The sequence below is a fragment of the Erpetoichthys calabaricus genome, chromosome 17, assembly GCF_900747795.2.
Source record: "Erpetoichthys calabaricus chromosome 17, fErpCal1.3, whole genome shotgun sequence".
NCBI classification, from domain to species: Eukaryota; Metazoa; Chordata; class Cladistia; order Polypteriformes; family Polypteridae; genus Erpetoichthys; species Erpetoichthys calabaricus.
The window spans coordinates 11427316-11451339 of NC_041410.2; the positions used below are offsets into that span (position 1 = coordinate 11427316).

Here is a 24024-nt window from a genome sequence, read left to right on the forward strand (position 1 = left end):
AATTTCATGGGCAGGTGTGGTCAAGTCCGTCATTATCAATTAAGCAGATAAAAGGCCTGGAGTTGATTTGAGGTGTGATGCTTGCATGTGGAAGATTTTGCTGTGAACAGACAACATGCGGTCAAAGGAGCTCTCCATGCAGATGAAAGAAGCCATCCTTAAGCTACGAAAACAGAAAAAACCCATCTGAGAAATTGCTACAATATTACGAGTGGCAAAATTTTGATTGTTTTCATCCGTCCGAGACGAGTGTGGGCGACCTGGGCGTTGAACGTCTTCCACATTTTCTTGTCCGTCCTTGAAACGTTTGTGCCACTCAAAAACTTGTGAACGAGACCGTACACTGTTTTTATCATTTCATAAGTTCAATTTCATGAGAAATCTGATGTTGATTTGCTGTTCGATTGTTTTCAACCGACATTATTGTGGAAATTCGTGTAGCGATTGTTGTGCAAATACTGACTGGGCTATTCACAGGATATACCGAGCCAGTCGGCGGTTTGAGAGGGCGTGTAGGAGGGGATTGTAGTTCTATGATTCACGTCCGGCCGACCTACAAACGGTTTTCCAGGAAAGCCCCAAGGCCAGTCCAGTTATTTTTGTGTCTCACCTCATATATTATTACATTACCAGTAATGGCGTACTGCACTATAGAATGCAGTGAATACACCTGACTTGAGCGTTCCTAGTTTTCATCCTCTTTCTCTGCACGTTTATCATTCGTTTGCTCAGAGGTTGATGCCCTTGCTGTTTCCTGAGCAGCTCTACCTTTCTCCACCCTAGCGGCCTGCTTCTTCTCTTCTTTCGTCGACATGCGTTAAAACTGATTAAGTAAGTGTTTGTGTTGCAATTACTTAGTACATTTTCTTTAATTTTTCGCTTAGGCTGGCACTTAAGTCTTCAATCTGCCTTAAGAATGATTTAAGATATAAAGACGTAGGGGAAGTGACGACGAAGGTGGTAGGGAATGAGAACGGCGCCCATATGCATGGGCCCTGCTGGCCGCTGCTGAGAGTTAATTCTACAATAAAATAAAAATAAAAACAGGAATAACCTTGGAGGTCAATCATCACCCCGAAAGCGGATAGTAGATGTCACATAGTATATGTGTACCAAATTTCAAGTCAATAGGTCCAACGGTTTGTGAGCTGCAGGTGATTTAAAATCCTGAACAGACAAACAGACAGCCACAGTAGCACATTATATATAAAGACAAGTTTACTAAAATGGCTCCTCATTTAAGCACATAGGTGTCTCAGTATATTTTGGGATATGAATATGCAGGTGAGTGTATATGCAAACACTCTGAGGTTGCACACTGTGAACACTTTACCAAAATAAATTGAATTTAACAATCAGAAAACAAATAATAGATAGCGGAAGTTTCGGCCTCATTTATTTCGGTGAAAGGTCACAGGGTGCCACAGTCCAAAGACATGCAGGTTAGGTGGATTGGCGATTCTAAATTGGCCCTTGTGTGTGCTTGGTGTGTGGGTGTGTTTGTGTGTGTCCTGCGGTGAATTGGCACCCTGCCCAGGATTGGTTCCTGCCTTGTGCCCTGTGTTGGCTGGGATTGGCTCCAGCAGATCCCCGTGACCCTGTGTTCGGATTCAGCAGCTTGGAAAATGGATGGATGGATGGTCACAGGGTGCCGCAGTCTATACACGTCAGGCCACTTTATCTTCACCACTAGCTGTGCTCCTCGACTAAAACGGTTTGAAGTGTTAAGTGATCGACATTGGCCTCAGTGTTAATGTTTGTAGTGCGTCACCTGTTGGAATGTAATAGAATACTGTTATGAGCCAACAAGGTCTGTAGGGTACTCTGAGGGCATACAAGCCAGGATTTGGACCTCGTCCTTGCTTTGTTTGTTTTTTTTAATTCTGCCCCGAAGTGCAATTCGGCAGCCTAACTCTTAGATGAGTTTGCCGATAGTCTAAAGCAGGGGTGTCGAACTCCAGGCCTGGAGGGCCGCAGTGGCTACAGGTCTTCATTCTAACCCTTTTCCTAATCAGTGACCAGTTTTCATTCCTAATTAACTCCTTTTCCCTTCATTTCAACAGCCCTGTTTTTAAGGATTCAGTCCTCTGAATCGATTTGTTTCTTCATTAAATGGCAGCCAAACAGAAATGAGACATGAAACGAGCCAACAGTTGACCCGCTAAACTGGGATTTCAAACTCCAACCAATTTCCCTCCAACCAGTCCCTTAATGAGAAGCTGATTCTTGCCGTTAAATAAACCTGTTATCTAATTCAATGGCTTGTTGCTGCTCTCATTCTGCCACAGCAGACATTTCCAAATCTGTTGATTTTTCTGTTTTTTTCTGTCATATGGTGGCTTGTTTGATGTCTCATTATTGTTTGGCTACTAATTAAGAAAAAAGAAACAATTAAGGGGCCTGAGTCAAGTTAATTAAAACTAAAGCAAAGGAAGTTAATTAGCAGTAAAAACGGCTCACTAATGAAGAAGATGGTTAGAATGAAAACCTGCAGCCACTGCGGCCCTCGAGGACCGGAGTTCGACACCTGTGGTCTAAAGTAACCGTCCCCTTATCACACTAATGAAGCCATATTTTATTGGGAGAATTTTGGAGTTCACTGCTGTGGCAGTCCAAATTTTTGGATGAAGGGTTGTTTTTCGGTTGAGGTTTGAGCATAAAATGAAAGCCATCATATTCATCCAAAGGAGCTGATTCGCTCCGTACAGCTGACTGAAAGTTACATTTTTTTTTTTTTTTTTGGTCACGGTTTGTCTCTCTTGAGAGAACTTGTTTTAATTATACATGCAACGGGAAAGAAAAAAAAAGTCCTCGCATCGAGTGATCTTGTAAAGTTCAGGACAGTTTTAGTGCTGGGCAGGAAGTTATTTGCATAATCACATTTTAAGATCTGTCCTGACAGCTAGAATTTCAAAAGCTGCGATTTCCTGAAGTACAGTTAAGATTTAATGCTAAACTAGAAAGTTGGCGCTCTAGTTTAAGTGGGTGGCTTATGATCGGAAGAGCGGTGGTCTATTTTCAGAATTATATTTATATATAAAGTTACAGAGATGTTAGTTGATTGAGGTTTTAATGTGTTGTGGCAGACTGCTGGGGGTGGTACCCAGCCGGGACGCCCGAGAGGACCGGAGGACGGCTTGCACCTCCTCCAGACACCGAGGTGGCGACCGCCCTGGTTGTGTTGAGGGCCACGGGTGCAATGCTTGGAAGCCCAACCCTGTAGGGGCCAGGGACTGGAGTCACCCGCTGCCCTAGAGAGCCCTGGACTTCAGCACTTCCGCCACACCCGGAAATGCTGGGGGGAAGAAGAACGGGGACACCCGGAGTCCTACTGGGTGCGCAGCCAGCACTTCCGCCACACGGGAGTGTCGGAGTAGGAGTGTTGGGAAGCACCACCTGGAGCCCATCCGGGTGTGCATAAAAGGGGCCGCCTGCCTTCAGACAGGGACTGGAGTCGTGTTGGAGAGGAGTGGAGGTGGCCTGAAGAAGGCAGGCACTGGAGAGAGAGGCCTGGACTTTGGGGGTTTGGTGCTGGAGGCACTGGGTTTGTGCAGATTTGAATACTGTAAATACTGTAAATGAACATCTGTTGGGTGCAAAATGAAGTCCGTCTGTCTGTGTCCGGGCTGCTTCTCACAGTGTGTTTTAAAATAATTTGTGTTGTGTGTTTAAATGTATAGTTTAGTAATTTATTGTTCAGTCATCCTGGTTATAAATACACTCACTGGCCACTTTATTAGGTACACCTGTCCAACTACTTGTTAACTCAAATATCTAATCAGCCAATCACGTGGCAGCAACTGAGTGCATTTCGGCCTGTAGACGTCATCAAGACCACCTGCTGAAGTTCAAACCGAGTATCCAAATAGGGAAGAACAATTGGGACTGAAGTGACTCTGAACGTGACATGGTTGTTGATGCCAGACAGGCTGCTCTGAGGATTTCAGAACCTGCTGATCTACTGGAATTTTCACCCACACCCATCTCTATGGTTTACAGAGAGTGGTCTGAGAAAAGGAAAACATCTGTGAGTGGCAGTTCTGTGGGTGAAAATGCCTTGTTGATGCCAGAGGTCAGAGGAGAATGGCCAGACTGGTCTGAGCTGATAGAAAGGCAACAGGAACTCAACTGAGGTGTGCAGAAGAACATCTCTGAACACACAACACGTCAAACCTTGAAGCAGGTGGGCAACAACACGAGACCACACTGGGTGCCACTCCTGTCAGCTAAGAACAGGCAACTGAGGATACAATTCACATGGGATCACCACAATTGGACAACAGAAGACTGGAAAAACGTTATCTGGTCTGATGAGTCTCGATTTCTGCTGTGACATTCGGATGGTAGAGTAAACAACATGACAGCAGGGATCCATTCTCCCTTGTATCAATGCTTGATGCTGGTGCTGGTGGTGTAGCGGTGTGGTTGGTATTTTCTTGGCACACTTTGGGCCCCTTAGTACCAACTGAGCATCGATTAAATGCCACATCCTACCTGAGTATTGTTGCTGACCGTGTCCATCCCTTTATGACCGCAGTGTGACCATCTTCTGATGGCTCCTTCCAGCAGGCTAACATGCCATGTCACAAAGCTCATATTATCTGTCTTGAACATGACGATGAGCTCACTGGAGTCAAATGGTCTCCACAGTCACCTGATCCCAATCCACTAGAGCACCTCTGGGATGTGGTGGAACAGAAGATTCACATCATGGAGGTGCAGCCGACAAATCTGCAGCAACAGCGTGATGCTATCATGTCAATTTGGAGTAAAATTCCTGAGGAATGTTTGCAGCACCGGGTTGAATGTACGCCAATAAGAATTATGGCAGTTATGAAAACAAAAGGGTGTCCAACCCGCTATTAGCAAGGTGTACCTAATAAAGTGGCCGGAATGTGTATATCTAAGCACTCTGAGGTTGCACATTGAACACTACAGTGCCACAGTCTATACGCGTCAGGCCACTTTATCTTCACCACTAGCTGTGCTACCCGACTAAAACAGTTTGAAGTGGTAAGTAATCGACATTGGCCTCAGTGTTAATGTTTGTAGTGCATCATCTGTTGGAACCTACTGTAGTTTATAATGAGTGTAGTAGTAACATGCATTCCAACAGATGGCACATCACAAACATTTGTAGTAATAAAATGCATTATTGCAAATGTTTGTAATCCACCATCTGTCAGAATGACAAATGCAATGGTTCTGTCTCTGTTATATGCCTTCTGGTATGGGAATCGTAAAAGTAGTGGAATGTAGCATCTGTCATAAAACCAGCATTAATGTTTGGAATGCGGCATCTGTTGGAAAGATAAATGCAATGCATTTTATAACTACAAATGTTTGTAATGCACAATCTGTTGGCATGACAAATGCAATGCCTCTGTCTCTGTTATATACTGTTTGGTACGGGATTTGTAAAAGCAGTCTTAATGTTTGGAATGTGGCATCTGTTGGAGAGATAGATGGAACACATTTTATTGCTACAGATGTTTGTAATATGCCATCTGTTGGAATGACAAATGCAATGCTTTTGTCTCTGTTATATACTGTTTGGTATGGGATTTGTAAAAGCAGTAGGATGTGGCATGTGTCATAAAACCAGTGTTAATGTTTGGAGTGCAGCTTCTGTTGGAAATATAAATGCAATGCATTTTATAACTACAAATGTTTGTAATGCGCCATTTGTTGGAATAACAAATGCAATTTTTCTGTCTCTGTAATACGCCATTTGGTATGGGATTTGTAAAAGCAGTGTTAACATTTGGAATGTGGCATGTGTTGGAAAGATAGATGCAAAGCATTTTATAACTACAAATGTTTGTAATGCAGTGGGATGTGGCATCTGTCGTCAAACTAGTGTTAATGTTTGGAATGCGGCATCTGTTGGAATGACAAATGCAATGCTTCTGTCTCTGTTATATGCCATTCGGTGTGGGATTTGGTAACGTTTGGAATGCATCATCTTTTGGAAAGATAAATGCAATACATTTTTTTACTACACGTTTTTGTTGTGCCCTCTGTTGAAATGACCGAGCCATATCAACCAGATTGGCACACAGACACTTGTGTTTTTTATTAAAGTGGATTTTACCAGTCACTCATGTCTTTGAGTTATGGAAGGAAAACCAAAGTTTCGTTTAATTAAAGATGAGTGTAAAGTGTCCTAAGAAAGGCCTTTGAATGAGACTCATAACGTAACATCTTCACTCCTACTCGAGATGCATAAGCTCCATTTCCAGGCAAGGCTGCCTCTGTAAGCACCATGACTCTGTCACAACCTGGCTGACATATTTATTCACTTTTATGTAAAGAACAACGTTTTAATTCCATCTTTACATAACAGTAAATATTCTTCGCCTTTTATTCCTTTCGGTGTGAAAGATTAACGGATAGACTGTTTGGCAAGAACTCTTCCTTCCCCAGTATGATATATGGCAGTGCTCCTCTGGCATGTTCCCAGCATGGACAGCGTTATGTGGGATTTGGGGTCCTTGGGTGCTGCCAGAGGGCACTGCTGGAAGAAGACCTCCCTGTCTTGTGGGGCTTACGCCATCCAGTGCTATTCCATTGTACTCCCAGGTCCAGTATAAAAGAAGCCACCTCACCCTGAAGGGGGGGTCCGAGTCAGGAGGAGGTGGGCAAGGCTTGCCAGGAAGGAGTGGACGGAGACGGGAGTTGTGTACATCTATTGAGAAGACGACACTTGGCAAGGAACTCTCTGGAAATAGAAACCACTTTGTTTGAACCCGTGACTGTGTTACTCTGGTGCCCCCTTATTGTCCACAATACATACATACAGTACATACATGCTAGTTCAGGGAGAATCCGATAACTTAAATGATTAAAGCCCCCTTTCAGCTCTGCTCGGTTGCTTTGTTAAGCACTGTGACCAGTAGGGGCGCTACAGCCTTCCAAACCTCAGACACTGCTGCACAAACACAAGTCCCGGGTTCAAACAGACGATTTATTATCAACAATACCTTCATAATGGCTGTCCAATACACACAATTCCTCCTTTATTTCTCTTTTTCCTCTCCTCCACACCTCCCTGCTTAATAAAAAGATGGATGGATGCTCAACTAAACTTGGGGAAAAAAAATATTTTTCCCAGATCTCATAAGTAACAAATTTTGGCCATCACTCCATCCTGATTGACTCCCTGAAGACTATTCAAAATAAGGATTAGTCTCTGTATCCTGTGTGACCACTAGGGGGCATTGCAGCACCCCAAATCCAAGACACAATGCCCAGTGCAACAGAAAGATTTATTTTGACAAATACCTTACATGCAGGCTTCTTTAATACGCACAATCCCATATAAGGTTTCCCTTTCTCTTTTCCACTCTCCATCCCCTCCTCCAGGTGAGTTTTGTCCTCCCGACTCTGACTTGCCCGGATGTGGCACTGAGATTCCAGTTATCTTGAACCCAAGAGTACTTCTGGTGCCAGGACATAGCCCAGTGCGAGTACTTCTGGGTCACTCAGAAGTCCTAAAAACCACAAAGCACAGCTTCTAGCTGTGACCCCTGGTGGAACCCAGTGACCCCAACAGGGCTGCCTTATGGGTCTACAACTCCCAGCATGCCTTGTGGGTGTCCTTTGGTGTACCTGTCTCCCGGGTTCCTGCCTCCTAGCAGTTCAGGGGGAGCATGTAGCTTGAATAATCCCCTTGTCCATCCTTCAAGCTGGCCTCCCAGGCCGCGTAATATTCCTCCATCTAAACCTGCCGGGAGGCCAGTGTGCCCATTCCTTGGATGGGCATCCTTCTGTAAGCAGGGAGCCTCCTGCTTCTTTCCATGTCTGTTTGCCAGCTGGGCCACCCAGCCAGGTATGGGAAGGAGGTCCATTTTGCTAACAGACATCCTTCGCAGCACTTTAGGGCACTCTAGTGGATTCTTTCTTTAATTATCGAGAAACCTTTAACACACTTGAACATGTGGCTCAGACTGAAATAGCCGGCAGGCCAGACGTCACACGTCACACAGCGTGCTGCTCACGAGCCCAGCGACGCATTACATCATAACTAAAAAAAACAAAAACAGCACCAAATACCACAACTCACTGCTGAATGCTGACACATTGGAAAGGCTGCTGGCAGAAGTGAAGACCTCCATGTATGAGGTTACTCAACAGTCACCGGTACGGACCACTGCACAAGTGGGCCCAGGGTGGGCTCCTTATGCCTGAACTGCTGCTGTGTTCATTGTCAGCGGGTACAGTCGTGGCCACAAGTTCAGAGAATGACCCAAGTGTTGGTGTTCACAAAGTCTGCTGCTTCAGTGTTTTTAGATCTTTGTGTCAGATGTTTCTATGGTACACTGAAGTAGAATTGCCAGCATTTCAGAAGTTTCAAAGGCTTTTATTGACAATGACATGAAGTTTATACCAAGAGTCCATATTTGTAGTGTTGGCCCTACTTTCTTTTTCAAGATCCCTGCAGTTCACCCCAGCATGCTGTATTTACAATTATTTAGCTTACTTTAAGAAATCCATCCATTATCCAACCTGCTATATCCTAACTACAGGGTCACGGGGGTCTGCTGGAGCCAATCCCAGCCAACACAGGGGCGCAAGGCAGGAAACAAACCCAGGGCAGGGCACACACACACACACCCAGGCACACACTAGGGACAATTTAGAATCGCCAATGCACCTAACCTGCATGTCTTTGGACTGTGGGAGGAAACCCACGCAGACACGGGGAGAATATGCAAACTCCACACTGGGAGGACCCGGGAAGCGAACCTCAGGTCTCCTAACTGCGAGGCAGCAGCGCTACCCACTGTGCCCCTTTGTTTTATATAAAAAAAAAAAAAAAACCCCGGGCAGGGTGCTAGCCTACCGCAGGGCACACACACACGGGACAATTTAGAATCGCCAATCTTTGGAGTACTCGGAGGAAACCCACGCAGACACGGGGAGAACATGCAAACTCCACACTGGGAGGACGCGGGAAGCAAACCTCAGGTCTCCTAACTGCGAGGCAGCAGCACTACCCACTGTGCCACCGTGCCGCCCCTTTTTTTTTTTTTTTTAAACAAAACCCCCGGGCAGGGTGCTAGCCTACCGCAGGGCACACACATGGGACAATTTAGAATCGCCAATCTTTGGAGTACTCGGAGGAAACCCATGCAGACACGGGGAGAACATGCAAACTCCATGCAGGGAGGACGCGGGAAGCAAACCTCAGGTCTCCTAACTGCGAGGCAGCAGCACTACCCACTGTGCCACCGTGCCGCCCCTTTTTTTTTTTTTTTTTTTTTTTTTTTTTTTTAAAACAAACCCCCAGGCAGGGTGCTAGCCTACCGCAGGGCACACACACACGGGACAATTTAGAATCGCCAATCTTTGGAGTACTCGGAGGAAACCCACGCAGACACGGGGAGAACATGCAAACTCCATGCAGGAAGGACCCGGGAAGCAAACCTCAGGTCTCCTAACTGCGAGGCAGCAACGCTACCCACTGTGCCCCTTTGTTTTATATAAAAAAAAAAAAAAAACCCCGGGCAGGGTGCTAGCCTACCGCAGGGCACACACACACGGGACAATTTAGAATCACCAATCTTTGGAGTACTCGGAGGAAACCCATGCAGACACGGGGAGAACATGCAAACTCCACACTGGGAGGACCTGGGAAGCAAACCTCAGGTCTCCTAACTGCGAGGCAGCAGCACTACCCACTGTGCCACCGTGCCGCCCCTTTTTTTTTTTTTTTTTAAACAAACCCCCGGGCAGGGTGCTAGCCTACCGCAGGGCACACACATGGGACAATTTAGAATCGCCAATCTTTGGAGTACTCGGAGGAAACCCATGCAGACATGGAGAGAACATGCAAACTCCATGCAGGGAGGACGCGGGAAGCAAACCTCAGGTCTCCTAACTGCGAGGCAGCAGCGCTACCCACTGTGCCACCGTGCCGCCCCTTTTTTAAACAAACCCCCAGGCAGGGTGCTAGCCTACCGCAGGGCACACACACACAGGACAATTTAGAATCGCCAATCTTTGGAGTACTCGGAGGAAACCCATGCAAGACACGGGGAGAACATGCAAACTCCATGCAGGGAGGACGCGGGGAAGCGAACCTCAGGTCTCCTAACTGCGAGGCAGCCACCCACTTTAAGAAATCTTGTCAAGTAAATTTTGCTTACCCCTTTGGCAGATTTTTTTTTTTTACTAGCAAAACACACCCCCCATTTCAAGTTTTTGTATCTAGTTTTTGCATAGGCATTTTTTGCAGTGCGGCTGGCGCGCCCCCTTACAGGTGTCACAACTGTCATTGAACATAGAAGTGAATGGGCGTATGTAAATAAGGGGTCATGGAAAGAACAAAGTGCCTTACTACACATTCTTACTGATGCCAGATTTAAACCCCCTCGTATTTCGGCATCTTGACAGTTCTCTAGTAGACTCCCATTTCTTCTGACGACTGTATTTACGTTTTAAAAATGGACACCGACGACGTCCGATTAAATAAGCATCCTTTTCGTTAGCCGAGTGCACAGTGGGCTGCCGACTGGCTCAAGTTCAGAGCACAGCCACAGGGGATCAGATGCGTTCAATGACCACGAGGTCAGGGGCTTGTTACACGCAGGACTCCCAGCAGGACACGGCGAGGGTGACCAGGAAAAGGAAATCCTCTGCAGGTCAGAATGGGAGTGACATACAGTGTGGGTGACCCTGGAAGACATCCTATGGAGTTAAGCAGGCACCGAGGAGGGTCTGGCCGACCACGTCATGCAGTTGAGTTTCCCAAAGATTAATTCTCGGAGAATGTGGCGCGATACTCTTGTAGGTTTTGAAAATAAGTCAAGTCTTACAACGCAAGTTTGCTTTCTGTACTTCACTAACATGAGAGATCTCGGTCAGGACAGCCAGCACAGTAGTCACTCTCTGTGGATTTCGTCCATTCTTCTTACACCCACACGAGTCTCTTCTGGGATTTCTGATCTTCTCTCACATCCCAAAGATGGGCGGATTTGGGGGAGATTGGAGACTCTGAACTGTGCATGTGGAACTGCAGTCGGAAACGGTTATTGCAGTACACACTCCGACTCGGACTAAACGTAAATTGAAATATAATGTGATAAAATTTCCAATTTCGCATATACTGATTCGATTAAACTCTTTTTTTCTTCTATTCTTTTGATAAAAATCATAGCTGCTCTTTTAATTTTGTGAATGTACTCTTATGTTTAATGTTGCTCAGTGTTTGTAAGCCACAACAACATGGCTACAGCCTTTAAACCCGAACTTTAACAAGTTAAAGTGCTAAAAAAAAGTAGCCTGGTGATTCACACTGGCGCTGATGAAGTGCCTTGTATCTTGTATGTTGTGTGCTTTCAATCAACAGAATAAATAAACGACTCTAATTACAAACAGAGGAGTCGGCGGTACCAGAACCTGAGGAGTCAATGGAGTTACGTCCCGACCCCACAGCCCTATGTGTGATGGCCTCGGCTTTCCTCCCACATCCCAAATGACAGACTTAACTCGATGAACTGGCCGTCTAAACTGGCCTTGTGAGTGGGAGAGGAGGCCTTGTGAAAGACAGTGCTGCTGGGACAGACTCGCGCCCTCCCTTGAATCTTGTAATGGAATAAGTGACACTGATGTGCACCTAATCTGATCATTAAAATAATTCAGTGAACTTAAGTTTAATTTTGATGCTCAAATGCAATACTTGTAATTTCTCAGCTGTCAATAGAAGAAGAAGAACACGGAGTTTCAGTTGTTTTTCCATAAGGCACTACTTGGGGTCAAATACAGTATAATATGTATATATTGTGACCAGTAGAGGGCACCACTGAGCCTCAAACGCACCAATACAAATACACGTCCTGGGTTCAAATAAAGATTTTATTTTCCATAAGCACTTCTCGCAGGCATCTCTCAAATGTTACGCAATCCACAAAATCCAAACAATAATCTTCTTTCCCCTCTTTGCCTTCCTTCTCATCTCCAAGAACAGCTTTGTCCTCTTCCACCTGACTCTGACTCTCTGAGCGTGGAGCACTGGCGTCCTTTATACTGGACCCAGCAGTACTTCCTGTGCCACCACTTTGCTATATAGGAGCAGTTTCGGGTCAGAGGAACCTCCCTAAAATTAGGAAACCTCCTTCCCACAGCTCCATCCGGTGGCTCCAATAGAACGCGACAGGGCTGCCCATTAGAACTCCCATGATGCCCTGCGGAAGTGTATATGGGAGACCCACCAGAGAGCTGCTGCCAACTGTTGGACTGGGGGAGCAAATGGCTTAGATGGTGGTCTCCTTCAATCCTTTCATTAGACTGGCCTTCCGGCCTGGTAGGGAGCCTTGGACCATCCTGGCCAGGACACCAGTACATGCTTGCTGTCCATGACTCTATCTATCTATTATCCATATTACTAACCGAGAATGGTAAACTGGATGGCATAGACGCAGGTACACGGCAATGGGACCACGAGACCTACTGCGCAGGCGCGTACAGCGCGCATCTCATAAACCGCACGCGAAGTTGTATCCACCGCGCACAAAGGAGTCACGGCCCAAAAACTAAAGAGCTCAACTGACGTGAATGAGAAATGAAGCAACAACGCGCCCATGGCTAACGACTACCGACAGCCACACAAAAAAGAGGACTCTGCGCTGCAACCCAAATTCAAATGGAAGAGGCTACGGAGGCCCCACGGGTCCATAAAGTACGGAAGGCGCAGGCGTCAACGCCATATTGTGAGTGGCACTACTGCGGAGTGAAGTTAGGAATAATGTGCTGCTTGGGTCGACTAATGTATTTCAGGATACCCAACGTCGGGGGTAGGCGAGCGAAGCAAGCAGGGGGCGGAGCCCCCTTGTACAGTATAATGCCTTTAATATCTATCTATCTATCTATCTATCTATCTATCTATCTATCTATCTATCTATCTGACCTTTTGTATCAGTATGCTGCTGCTGGAGTATGTGAATTTCCCCTTGGGATTAATAAAGTATCTATCTATCTATCTATCTATCTATCTATCTATCTATCTATCTATCTATCTATCTATCTATCTATCTGTCTATCTATTATACAGTATAGTGCCTTTAATATCTATCTATCTATCTATCTATCTATCTATCTATCTATCTATCTATCTATCTATCTATTATACAGTATAGTGCCTTTAATATCTATCTATCTATCTATCTATCTATCTATCTATCTATCTATCTATCTATCTATCTATCTATTATACAGTATAGTGCCTTTAATATCTATCTATCTATCTATCTATCTATCTATCTATCTATCTATCTATCTATCTATTATACAGTATAATGCCTTTAATATCTATCTATCTATCTATTATACAGTATAGTGCCTTTAATATCTATCTATCTATCTATCTATCTATCTATCTATCTATCTATCTATCTATCTATCTATTATACAGTATAGTGCCTTTAATATCTATCTGTCTATCTATCTATTATACAGTATAGTGCCTTTAATATCTATCTATCTATCTATCTATCTATCTATTATACAGTATAGTGCCTTTAATATCTATCTATCTATCTATTATACAGTATAGTGCCTTTAATATCTATCTATCTATCTATCTATCTATCTATATCTATTATACAGTATAGTGCCTTTAATATCTATCTATCTATCTATTATACAGTATAGTGCCTTTAATATCTATCTATCTATCTATCTATCTATCTATCTATCTATCTATCTATCTATTATACAGTATAGTGCCTTTAATATCTATCTATCTATCTATCTATCTATCTATCTATCTATCTATCATACAGTATAGTGCCTTTAATATCTATCTATCTATCTATCTATCTATCTATCTATCTATCTATCTATCTATCTATCTATCTATCTATTATACAGTATAGTGCCTTTAATATCTGTCTATCTATCTATCTATCTATCTATCTATTATACAGTATAGTGCCTTTAATATCTATCTATCTATCTATCTATCTATCTATCTATCTATCTATCTATCTATCTATATCTATTATACAGTATAGTGCCTTTAATATCTATCTATCTATCTATTATACAGTATAGTGCCTTTAATATCTATCTATCTATCTATCTATTATACAGTATAGTGCCTTTAATATCTATCTATCTATCTATCTATCTATCTATCTATCTATCTATCTATCTATCTATCTATCTATCTATCATACAGTATAGTGCCTTTAATATCTATCTATCTATCTATCTATCTATCTATCTATCTATCTATCTATCTATTATACAGTATAGTGCCTTTAATATCTATCTATCTATCTATCTATCTATCTATCTATCTATCTATCTATCTATCTATCTATCTATCTATCTATCTATCATAGAGTGCCTTTCATATCTATCTATCTGACCTTTTGTATCAGTATGCTGCTGCTGGAGTATGTGAATTTCCCCTTGGGATTAATAAAGTATCTATCTATCATAGAGTGCCTTTCCTATCTATCTGTCTATCTATTATATAGTGCCTTTCATGTCCTATCTATCTATTTTATAGTGCCTTTCACGTCTGTCTGTCGTTTAATCAGTTCACATAACTGTCACCCCTTGAGAAGCCCCTTATTCCATGTTAAGTTTTTGGGGAGCTGAAGCCTGTCCCAGCTGCCTCAGTTACTAGTAGATTTTTTTTTTATTTCTTGGTTATTTACATTTTACACTCCACGTGTCTTTAGTTCATAACGCCATCATGAATTGCCAGGTGTCCACACCATTGCTGTGTGATGTCATGGGCATCATGGCTGTTTTGTGGAGCTTCTCAGTCTGATTATTGTTTATATGTGGGGACAGTAAATTGATGTTTGTGAATTGGGGAACTTTTTAATTGAATAAACTTATAGTTTAGATCTGTAAAGAGTTAATGTTATGATCCTGGAGTTCCAAAACCCAAAAAGAGCCCACTGTGTGTGTGTGTGTGTGTGGGGGGGGGGGGTATTTGCCATCAAACCCCAGCTAGGTATATAAGAGCAAATACAGGATCTTTAGAAAATAAAAGGTTTCTTCTCACAAAGATGATCTAATGCTCAAAAGAAAGCTCTGTGGAGCACAAAAGACAAATGGAATTGCCTGTTTCAGTAAAGGCAAACCGACGTGAGCAAAGTCCCAATACAAAATCTAAAGCAAAGTTTAAAACCAAACAAAATGGTTAAAAAAATCCAGAAAATCCCAATAAACACAACGAAATCTCAAGAAACTCACCCATAAATTCTCAAGGGCTTTTCAAAATGAACCGCAAGGAACTGTGTGTTGCCCGCACCTTTATAGGATGAAGGGGATGGACAGGTGGCCCCACCTTTTAGGGGACCACCCACGATACACCTGGAACATAACGCATTCATAGCAAACAAAGTAGATAATTAAGATTAATATAAATAAGTGACATGAAAATGAACAAAGGGGAGATAAAACAAGGAAATGAACCCTGGCTGAAATATAACAGGGCCGTTTGGGCTTGGTGGGCTTGGCGTTTTGTGAATAGATTGTCTTGTCTCTGTTTTGAAACATAAGCAGGCTTCACTTTGTGGGTCCGCAGATGTTTGAGGCCTTAGGGGGTCAGTACTAGTGGTGAGCACATGAACTCATCCTACTTGTTTTCAAAAGGATGTTTTAGCGCACATTTCACAAGGATAGAAAGGAACAGAATGTTCAAGATGGAAGTATTAAGAAATTAGGCAGTAATGAAAGGCAGCCAGTGCCTCGCTATCACATTCTTTACGTCTGTCTAATTCCCTCCCAGGCAATCTCTTTTAGGCAGGAATCCATGTAAGCTGAAGATAATGATGGAGTTGTGGTAGTGTGGGTGAGTAAGATGGCACTTTCAGGCAGCTTGATGGACCTCTAATGAGAAGACCATCCTGTTAGAGAGACAGCATAAGGCGCCCTCTTCATTAATCACTGCGCTGGCAGCTGAGCTGAGTTCCATATTAGAAGTACCCGCTGCCAACATCAAGGGAGGTCAGATTAACTTGATATATTCAAATGATCACTTGTTGATTGGTCAGAAATGTTAAGAGATTTATGGTAGTTTGAGAGTTTGCCCTGGTTAAGCAAGAGAAGCTTCCAGAACATGTCAGCCGGACGGATGTCACTGAATGCTGGCGGCGGAGGCGCGTGGACTTCTATTAACTGGCTTAACTGTTTACATCTTGACATTTGTAAAACTCCCAAGATTCTGCAGTTCCTATGCAAAAATAAGCTTATTTACTTAGAAACTGAAGCCATTTTAGATCAATTGTAGTGTAATATATGATTGTTAGTACTGATTGTACTAGTCAGCTTTCATTATGTGTACACTCCCCGGCCACTTTATTAAGTACACCTTCCTATTACCTGGTTGGACCCCCTTTTGCCTTCAGAACCGCTGTTAATTCATTGTGGCATACATTCAACAAGGTCTGGGAAACAATCCTCAGGGATGGTGGTCCATATTGACACGACAGCATCACACAGTGGCTGCAGATTTGTCAGCTACACGTCAATAATGTGAATCTCCTGTTCCACCACATCCCAAAGGTGCTCTACTGGATTGAGATCAGCTGACTGCGGAGGCTCAGTACAAAACATTTGCAGTAATGCATTTTATTATTACGAATGTTTGTGATGCGCCATCTGTTGGAATGCATGTTACTACTACACTCATTATAAACTACAGTACGTTCCAACAGGTGATGCACTACAAACATTAACACTGAGACCAATGTCGATTACTTACCAATTCAAACCGTTTTAGTCGGGTAGCACAGCTAGTGGTGAAGATAAAGTGGCCTAACGTGTATAGACTGTGGCACCCACCCTGCAACCTTTGATAAGAAAGTTCAGCCATCTGTTATTTGCTTTCTAATTGTTAAAAGCAGTTTATTTTATTATAGTGTTCAGTGTGCAACCTCAGAGTGCTTGGATATGCACGTACTTTATTAGCTACACCTTGCTAATAGCAGGTTGGACCCAACTTTTGTCTTTAGACCTGCCGTAATTCTCAGTGTTGTAGATTCAACAAGCTGGTGGAAACATTCCTCAGGGATTGTGGTCCATACTGACATGATAGCATCACATCATCACGCATCTGCTGCATATTTGTCCGCTGCACATCCACGATGCGAGTCTCCCACTCCACCACATCCCAAAGGTGCTCTACTGGATTGAGATCTGCTGACTGTGGAGGCCATTTGAGTGCAGTGAACTCATCGTCATGTTCAAGACACCAGTTTGAGATGATCTGAGCTTTGTGACACGGCATGTTATCCTGCTGGAAGAAGCCATCAGAAGATGGGCACACTGCGGCCATAAAGGATGATGGACACGGTCAGCACCAATACTCAGGTAGGCTGTGGCATTTAAACGATGCTCAGTTGGTACTAAGGGGCCCAAAGTGTGCCAAGAAAATATCAACCACACCGTAACACCACCAGCACCAGCCTGAAGCGTTGATACAAGATAGGATGGATCCCTGTTGTCATGTTGTTGACCCCACCATCTGAGACTCATCAGATCAGACGTTTTTCTGATCTTTAATTGTGGTGAGCCCATGTGAATCGTTTCCTCGGTTGCCTGTTCTTAGCTGACAGGAGTGGCCCCCGGTGTGGTCTCCTGCTGCTGTAACCCACCTGCTTCAAGGTTTGACGTGTTGGGTGTTCAGAGATGCTCTTCTGCACACATCAGTTGTTGTGAGTGCTTATTTGAGTTGCTGTTGCCTTTCTATCAGCTCAGACCACTCTGGCCATTCTCCTCTGACCTCTGGCATCAACAAGGCATTTTCACCCACAGAACTGCCCCTCAGTGATATTTTCCCTTTTTCAGACCACTCTCTGTAAATCTTAAGATGGTTGTTGCGTGAAAATCTCAGCAGATCAGCAGTTTCTGAAATACTCGGAGCAGCCCGTCTACCACCAGCAGCCACGCCACGTTCAGAGTCACTTCAGTGCCCTTACTTCCTCGTTCTGATGCTCATGTTGACCTTTAGCAGGTCGTCTTGACGCATTGAGTTGCTACCGTGTGAGATTTGTGTTAGCATGCAGTTGAGCAGGTGTACCTAATAAAGTGGCCTGTGAGTGTGTTTTGCATTTAATCAATCATCAGTTTCCTGACATTTGCAGAGATCAGCTCTCAAGTCTGTTTATCGTTTCATCTGCTCTGAGCAGTTAACATCTGATTTTGTTATCATAAATGCTATTACAGCATTTTATGTCCACAAGTGGGAACATGTTTACAAGTAATTTAAAAAACACAAAGAATTCTGTGCTGTGTGATCGTTTTAAGATAAAAACTTCTTTGGGTAGTGAGTGCCACGTGTGTGAAAATGTCTTCACTGGCCACTAGGTGTAGCTGTTGAGTAACACAATATGTGATTGCCTGCGAACGACTGAGCACGAGGGCGGGATATGCAGAATCTCACCCAATAATTTGCTGAACCATCCGTCCATTATCCTCATTTAGGGTCATGGGGAATCTGGTGCCTATCCCAGTAAGCACTGGGGGCAAACAATCCCTGCACACAGTGTGAAAACACTCGCTCGAGGTTATTTCAGCAGCTTTGCATGCAATGCAGGGACTCACCCTGGAAGGGACGCCAGCCCATCAAAAAGCAGCATCCTGGGCTTACTTCCACATTCACTTACAGACAAATTTGTGTCACCTCAACTGCATTTCATTGGGATCCATCCATCCCTTCATTTTCTAATGGGGCTGCTTATTCAATTTTTTTAGCTGTGGGAAGCCTGACTCTATCCTGGCATCATCAGGGACAAGGCATTGGTCAGTAAATCCACTGCAGGACACTCTCACATCAGGCCAATTCTAATCGGCACTTTGTTGGTATGGATGTATTCCTCCATTTGCAGACTGTGCTTATAGCAATTTATGGTTGCAGGGAACAAGAATCTATTGCAGCAGCATCAGGAAACGAGGTAGGAGTCGGCACAACATGGGGTACCTTCATGCACATTTCCACCTTAAGTCACACAGGGCCACTTCAGTGTCACCTTCTTTGGAATGCATCCATCTCTCCATGATGTCATCTTCGTTATTCCAATACAGAGGCCTGGCAACGGATGGGATTGCAGGGCGTTGCACTGCCACCATTATTCACTATGGGGGTCAAACATGAGTACATAGGGGGTCATAAGGAGAAGCTGCTGACCCCTCATAGACAGTAACCAGGTGTGCATTTGAACCCTGAAACTGAAAGGCGGGGGCCCAAACCACTGCACCACCTTTAGCATTTCATACTTTTATTAGAAGCTCTTGCAAATGAACACCTTTATTGAAGATGATAGTAAAAAGAGATGTAAAAGGAGCTGACAGGCGGCTTGTTAAAGCGTCGCTGCATAACCACAGCCCTACAGAACTGTTTTCGATTGTCACAGGAAGTCTAACTGTAGCAAATTAAATTGTGTTTTTATTTCCAGTTAAAAAGAAAAACTGTCACGTCAGAAATGTAGGTTATTATCTGCGTGCTGCGTGAATGGAAAGAAGCTTAGTCCAGTGTTTCTGGGCACCTGCTTCATCTGCAGTTTACTGCTCGCCTGAGGCGGACCATCAAAAAGGCAGAAACGTTCGTGGCCAATAGGGGATGGACATTTAGTCAACATCACAAAGTGGACTTTGTGGCCTGCAGGGGGCACGCACAGCAGCTCCCCGAAACCCAACACAGACAGACACAAACACAAGTTGCTACACAAAACAAGTTTTAATCCGCGGTGGGAAACGCTTCCTTACCATTTCCCACCTGCACAGTACACTACAGCCAAGCCCAATGATGAAGCAGCACATTGCTAGCCTTTTCTTCTTCTTCTTCTTCTCTCTGTTTCTGTCCTTCCACCTCCACTCCCCCTCCAGCAGGTTTTGTGACACAACCCCCCCCCCCCCCCCCCAGTAGGGCTCCCCAGCCCCTGCAGCACCCCCATGGAACCCAACAGGGCCAGGCCGAACTCCCATGAAGCCCTGTGGGAACCTGAGGCACCACTGCAACCCGGGGAGGTGCTGCCATCTAGTGCTCTGGAGGATGTTCTCTTCCCCCAGTCCTTCTATTATAGAGGCATCCCAGCCAGGTAAGGGTCCTGGCCGACCACAACAACTTGAAGAGACCAAGTCGAGTTATAATTTATTGTTTAGCGTTGAGTGTGGCAGTTAAGCATAAAGCTCGATCTCAAACAGCCTTCCTTCACCGAGCAGCGAGCAGGCAGTAAAGACACTCGTGCCTCCTTAGATTGTCAGAACGCTCTTACTGCTCTTACTGTTTCCTCCTCTTCATCCATTTCTCACGTGGCGTGTTTGTGTCATCTGCCCCTTTTTTTATCCTCTTTCATGATTGCTGTCATCCATTTGAACCCTGAAGTTATCTCAAGCTTAAAGATTTGATGGCAGCATGCTGTTACTGCCCCTACTTCCTCTTCATACTTTTCTTAATTATGCTTTGTAAGAAACTTCTCATACAACGTGTGCTTTATCTTCTCGCCCCCCCCCCCCCCCCCATATGTTAAAGCTGCTTGAACCCTGAGGTATCTCAAGATTAAAGATAGCCAAACGCTGACACATTTCCTTTATGTAAATTCCACTAGCAGTGCTTGTGGTGATGCAGAAGTAACACCAGCATTGTAATGGGCTCTGCGGGGCTGGCTTGTCAGGAGAGGCAGTGAACCTAGACGGCCAAGTTAAGTAGAACCTGCTCTACCTGCTGCACCGTTCAGAAAAACACACACACACTCTCCAAAAAAAAAAAAGAAGAAGAAGAAGCCGGCGATGAAAGACAGCTTTCTGCCGTAGTTCCTATTTTCTCCGTCTTGTTTCTGCTGCGTTGTCATCTGGGGAGCGCCGCTGTGATTTTTACAAGCTGCCTGTCAGCGTTCAAGACGGGCTTTGAAGTGGAGGCGCGTCCCCCTTCGCTCTCTCTGTCTCCCTTTTTTTTTTTTTTTGTTTGTGGTCTGTGTTTTTGGAGATGCCATCCAGACTGACTGGAGACAAATGGGCGACTTAGATCTTCAGGTGATGGATTTATGGACAGAACACCATGAGAGGATTATTTTGGATTTATTTCACGTGCATCTCCCCGGTCCATCATGCAAGTAAGTAGAAGCGGAGTGCTGTGTCGAGATGTGCCATGTTGAGGTTCATATGTTTTATGATAAACGGCAGCTTGACCACATCAGATAGCCAGCCTCTCCAGTAGTGCGGGTGCAGGCTACTTCATGTTGATCACTTGTCTGGGAAGTGATACATAAAACCCAAGAGGGTCTGCTGGACACCACGCTGGCAGCTGAACATACTGAAGAAGCACATCGTTTAATCGGCCGTGGTGGTGTTTATAAGATATTTTGATTCCATGGATACAGCAGCCGCATGTAAACTGATTAAGTGGCGCTTTAAAAGCTGCAAAGAAATGTTAGTGTGATTTATTTATATGCTATTACATTCAGCTAAGGAGTGATCCAGATGTAAAGGGGCCATGACACTTGTTAAATAAGAATGCATTGCTGTAACATTTACACAGTTAATTGTAAAAAGAAACTCAAAAATGTATTAACATATTGTAGAGCGATATACAGTACGATTATTCTTTATTAAGTTCCAGAAACAAAGCCTAACAATAGATTTGCTACTCTCATATTTAAATAAATAAAGGGTTTGGCTCACCGGGTCCTAATGCATTGCTTTAACATTTACACAACTAATTGTAAAAAGAGGCGGCACGGTGGCGCAGTGGGTAGCACTGCTGCCTTGCAGTTAGGAGACCCGGGTTCGCTTCCCGGGTCCTCCCTGCGTGGAGTTTGCATGTTCTCCCCGTGTCTGCGTGGGTTTCCTCCGGGCGCTCCGGTTTCCTCCCACAGTCCAAAGACATGCAGGTTAGGTGGATTGGCGATTCTAAATTGGCCCTAGTGTGTGCTTGGTGTGTGGGTGAGTTTGTGTGTGGCCTGCGGTGGGTTGGCACCCTGCCCGGGATTGGTTCCGGCCTTGTGCCCTGTGTTGGCTGGGATTGGCTCCAGCAGACCCCCGTGACCCTGTGTTCGGATTCAGCGGGTTGGATAATGGATGGATGGATGGAATTGTAAAAAGAAACTCAAAAATGTATTAACATATTGTAGAGCGTTATACAGTACGATTATTCTTTATTAAGTTCCAGAAACAAAGCCTAACAATAGATTTGCTACTCTGATATTTAAATAAATAAAGGGTTTGGCTCACCGGGTCCTAATGCATTGCTTTAACATTTACACAACTAACTGTAAAAAGAAACTCAAAAATGTATTAACATATTGTAGGGCGATATACAGTACGATTATTCTTTATTAAGTTCCAGAAACAAAGCCTAACAATAGATTTGCTACTTTGATATTTAAATAAATAAAGGGTTTGGCTCACTGGGTCCTCCCTGTGTGGAGTTTGCATGTTCTCCCAGTGTCTGTGTGGGATTCCCTCCTGGTACTTCTGGTTTGCTCCCACAGTCCAAAGACACACAGTTTGGGTGGATTGGCGTGTCACTGGGATGTGGGTGTGAGTGCCCTGTGATGGACTGGCACCCTCTCTCCAAGGGCACTATGTTAGCTGGGATGGGCTCCAGCAGACCCCTGTGACCCTGTTCAGGGCTAAGCAGGTTAGGAAATGACATTATTTAGAGAGAGAGAGAGGTTGGGAGTGTGTACTGATACGGCGCGTTGCTGCACCCACCACACGACGAGCCGCCTCAGGATCCCAGAGTAGGACCTGAGCGCTGCCGACACCTTGGCACCACACAAGTTTGAATGGAGTGGAACAGCGTGAGGTTTGGCTGGAGTGCCAGTCCTGCCACCAACCGCTAAGCTTTCCCTGCAAGTTGGAGGACCTGCTTGCAAGGCTGGATGCAGGTTTAACGTCATTTACGGTTATTAATATATCTGAGGAGAGTATTGTCGTAGGATCAAACCTTCAGTCTTGTTTTAAGCATCCCTAAACACAAGTTGACAATTTATGAAATGATGTCTGCCTGGGGCGGCACGGTGGCGCAGTGGTAGTGCTGGTGCCTCGCAGTTAGGAGACATGGGTTCGCTTCCCGGGTTCTCCCTGCGTGGAGTTTGCATGTTCTCCCTGTGTCCGTGTCTGTGTGGGTTTCCTCCCACAGTCCAAAGACATGCAGGTTAGGTGCATTGGTGGTCCTAAATTGTCCCTAGTGTGTGCTTGGTGTGTGTGTGTGCCCTGTGGTGGGCTGGCGCTCTGCCCAGGGGTTTGTTCCTGCCTTGTGCCCTGTGCTGGCTGGGATTGGCTCCAGCAGGTCCCCGTGACCCTGTGTTAGGATATAGCAGGTTGGGGGAAATGATTGATGTCTGTCTGGGCGTGGGTGGGTGTGTGTGTGCGTGTGTGTGTGTGTGTGTGTGTGTGTGGCTGTGTGTCCAAAGGCAAGAAAGCAAATCAGTGAGATCTGAACAAACCCTGGCCCTGTAAAACACCACACAGTCACGGCCGCAGATTTTGCTCCATAGATATAACCACACACACCTACTGTATACCGTCCATGTGTGTTTTAGGCCTCTCCGAACGAGTTTAAAAGTGATGTCTGTCAATGTGCGTGTCAGAATGCGAGTCTGTGGACATAACTACTCAAAAATGAATCATTCATTTGGCACAATTAGTAGTATTGATAACTGCTAGGCAGCCTGTCACTTCTGATCAAAATCGCTCCAGTATGCTGTGCCATTTGGGGACGGCGGTCTTGCTCTTTTTGCATACATTGGCCTGCAATATTTTGCTGCTAAGAACACAGCAGTAAAGCAATATGCTGGGCACATTCGATATATTTTTAGTTTTCAGTCCTTCCATTATCAAAGTCCTTAACCCAAGTGGGTACTGGGGTCTATCCTGGCAGTGTAATTGAACTAATCCTGAATGGATGGAGCAACTGTCCAGTATTCCAAACGTGTCTTCCATTTCTGTAAAATATTTCATGCAGAGATGCCTTATGGCTCAGATCTTGTATTACCACCCCAAGGTAACAAAACAAAATATGAACAGGATGTCGTAGAGTCCTGTGGATGTCGCAGG

General features: G+C 44.6%; 1 protein-coding gene and 1 long non-coding RNA gene across 3 annotated transcripts in view; one reads left to right on the forward strand and one right to left on the reverse strand.

Moving 5' to 3' along the window:
* s1pr2 (sphingosine-1-phosphate receptor 2) overlaps positions 1-24024 on the forward strand; it is a 198794-nt gene that overhangs the window by 113289 nt on the left and 61481 nt on the right. Inside the window, exon 1 of one of the 2 annotated variants that reach the window (XM_028822722.2) lies at positions 20364-21077. The exons of the other annotated variant lie outside the window; for it this stretch is intronic. The gene's annotated coding sequence lies outside the window, so the exon portion shown is untranslated. Of the gene's footprint in view, positions 1-20363; positions 21078-24024 lie in introns of those variants that run through there. 2 annotated transcript variants of the gene reach the window in all.
* The window catches only part of LOC127526161 (uncharacterized), a 268028-nt gene that overhangs the window by 7144 nt on the left and 236860 nt on the right, over positions 1-24024 (reverse strand). The window lies entirely within an intron of this gene.